The sequence below is a fragment of the Diospyros lotus genome, chromosome 13, assembly GCF_014633365.1.
Source record: "Diospyros lotus cultivar Yz01 chromosome 13, ASM1463336v1, whole genome shotgun sequence".
NCBI lineage: Eukaryota > Viridiplantae > Streptophyta > Magnoliopsida > Ericales > Ebenaceae > Diospyros > Diospyros lotus.
In genome coordinates this window covers 13,556,436-13,559,925 of record NC_068350.1, presented here as the reverse complement: position 1 = coordinate 13,559,925, position 3,490 = coordinate 13,556,436, and positions in this window count along the sequence as shown.

Here is a 3,490-nt window from a genome sequence, read left to right as displayed (position 1 = left end):
TTCGATCGGCTGGAGCAAAAGCACACCAAATTGTCATCTATTTATAGTTGGGGTTGATTCAAACAATATCAAATAAATATTTTTAACGTTTATGTACCAAAAAAAATAAATTTTTGACGTTTACAAGCCAACGTCACGACTCAAATAGAAGCCCTTTATACTTTGAGACTCAATAATTCGGATGGTAGGGCGGCTATTTGCTTCCACTGCCCCCTATCTACCCCAATCACGATCTTTAGATTTTATTATTATTATTATTATTATTATTTATTAAACGCTTGACTTATGCAATATACAAAAATTAAATATAACCAAATGAATTATTAATTATCTTTAAATGGGAAAGAAGAAAACGATACAAGGTAGACGACATGACGATTGTAGCTAGCTGTCTACCGTTCTTTGTGAAATTGTCCTTGTTGGCTGGTGGTCCAGCCCCAGTAACAAATTAACTCACAGTGAAGATTTACGTTGCACGGAAATAAAAATAAGAAATATTTTTGATAAAAAATAAAAACGTAAAAAATGACGTTTTTTTAAAAAATAGATATAAATAGAGTTCAAAACGAGAATAAAAAATATTTTCAAAATATTTTAAAAATAAAAAAACAACACCTATAAGATTTTTTCGTACATCAGACGTGAAAACCGCCCATAGACTTCGAAAAAATAACAAAATAAATATAAAGTTACGTGACAGTAAGGAAAATGGCTGGAGATAAGACCCGCTCAGAATTACTCCAAGCGTACTACTTTTTAGTTTGATAAAGTGAATGCATTAACTATTTAAAATATTTAAAAAAAAAACTCTTATTGGGATTGTAGCATGGTGCGGTGTATTAAATAATAAATTACTTAAATTCTTTTTATAATATATTACTTCAGCTTGTGATTTTATATTTGTGCCACACCATTTTCTTGGGATTACTGTTCTTGTACGATCTCTTATCACTTGTATTCTCAATTTCGACAGAGAAGATAAATCATAAGTGGAGACTTTATCTCACTACGTAAGACAAAAAATCGAACTCATAATCTACTAATGTGAATCCCAACTTATTATGACCTAATCATTTAACTTATATTGTGAAGGCACACACCATCCTCTCGATCCCACTAACTTATATATGCTTTCATTTACTTTGGACAATATATTGTTGCAACAACCACTTCCATTAAAATTGAAGACTATTTTTTAAGTCTTCAAATTCTTATTATAAGGTCATATTAATTATTATTTCAAAGATAATAACTAAGATCTTAAATAATTAGTGTAGATTATTATTTCAAAGATACTAATTAGTGTAGATTCTTTAATAAATATATTTTATTTTTTATCTTAAATAATTCAGTTAATTTAAAACCAATATATTAATATATTTTATCTAAAAATAAAATATATTTATTACACTTAATTATTATCTTAATAAAATAATTAAAATTATCCTTTAAAATTAATAATTAACATTATATATCTTTTACAATAATTTTGGACCAGCAATCGCATTCAGATGCTCACTTTTTCTTCTACTGGAAGACGGCAGGTTTTTCTGTCAACCGCCACTTTTACTTTATATTATTTTAATTTATGTGAAATGTTTTAGATAAAATTATTATAAATTTTATTTATATTATTTTTGTTTATGAAAATTATTTGTTAAAATTGGATATAATATTTCTAAATAAAAGAAGAGTTATTTCTGTTTAAATAATGGTATGAGTTATGATTGATAATGGTATTATCAGCTATATGTCACTTCTTCATTAGAGAAGATTAAAAAAATCATGTGTTATTATTTTTTCTACTTAATACCTCTTTCAATAAAAATGCGACATATTATTTTTAATATTATTTTGTGTGTTTTTATAATAAAAAATTTATAATTATTATTTTAAGAGTTTAATAATGGTAGATTACAGGCGGGCGTTTTTAGTAATATGTAAATCTCGTGTATTAGAATAATTAATTAAAAATTATTAAATTTATGACGCAAAAAAGTTTGATCGTCAACCATGAAACCGTGATATAAAAAGATATCATCCATTCCCATTCCTGTCGTTTCTGGGCTACGCATGCAGCCATTCCCTCTCGAGTCTCGACCCCGCCACCCTCTGATTTTGCTTTGGACAATCAGTCATCCTCATCCAAACTGAAATATTATATTATATTATATTATTGTATTTACGGAAAGGCACTGATTTCTATAGTTTGTTTAAAATTTGTGCTTTACTTCAAATTTTCCCATATTATTCGAAAAATCACATTCACATTCACAATCGCAGGCACTGCAGCCCAATTCTAGCCAGCCCCTACTTATAGTTGCTAGCTGGAAAGGACGAAGAAGAACTGGGCCAAAGCCTGACTACTTTTGTTTCTTGTTTGGAATATATTCTAACCATGATTGTGTACAATTTTCTTTATCTTTATTATTAATTTCTCAATTACAAAGAAAAAATTCATAAGCGAAGAGTGTCTCAATACTTTGTTATTTCCTTTCATGGGTTAACGTGATCCACGACGAAAAAAAGATAAAGAGGGTGATTATGAAGGAAACTAATTATTATTCCAAATATAATATGAGAAAGAAGGCCTGAGGGATGACCCCAAGAATCACACTTCCCAACTCTCTATTATAAAATGTAATGCAACAGCTCAGTACCCATAAAGTTGGGCTTTGGGTCTGATTAATCACGCAGCCTTTCCAAAAAGTCTCCAATTATTGTTCCACTGGGGCCTAAATGTCTTTATCTAACCACGATAGTGGGTATTTTAATAGATGTGTATTATTTAATTAAAAATTAAAATAAGTACACAAATTAAGATATAGGCATCAGAATTATTTAAAAATTTTATTAAAATAAATATGTAAATGAGTAAATGGACAACTTAATTATCATTCCTGTAGCTCTATCTAAAAGATAAATAAGTAATCTCAGTAAAATTTTTATAACTCAACATTGGGAATGAAATTATTTTGGACTAAGGGGATTTGTTATTTGATGGTAAAAAAAATTTCCTTGCGCGCCTTGCATTCCCTTTAGCCTATAAGGAAAGCCAACATTGAAAGTCCTTAACACACACCAATTAATGAGCATGTCGTCCAATCAACTTAGATACGGGAATCGCCCCTAGTCACACCAATGAGCTAGCTTATCTCCAATCACTCATGAATCAAATCAACAGATGATAAAACACATCTTTAGGGATCACCATCATTATTGTTAGGATAATCCTGGGTACGTATAGACATATCTCCACATGTGCGTAGTTAGCATGGATGCCAAGTGATGATAATCTTATAAAGTGGTAGCCATACGTTCCCTTCTTGCCTCTTCAGTCGTACCTGTAATGGAGACGAGAACTTGCTCCCTCGGTCAATCTCTGATGATCAAGTCAGATCTCTCCCCTTAAACCGAATTCAATATATTTACTTGAATGGTATCCAGAAAAGAAAAAGAAGTCCATTCCTCTTACCTCGCCTTCTCCTTT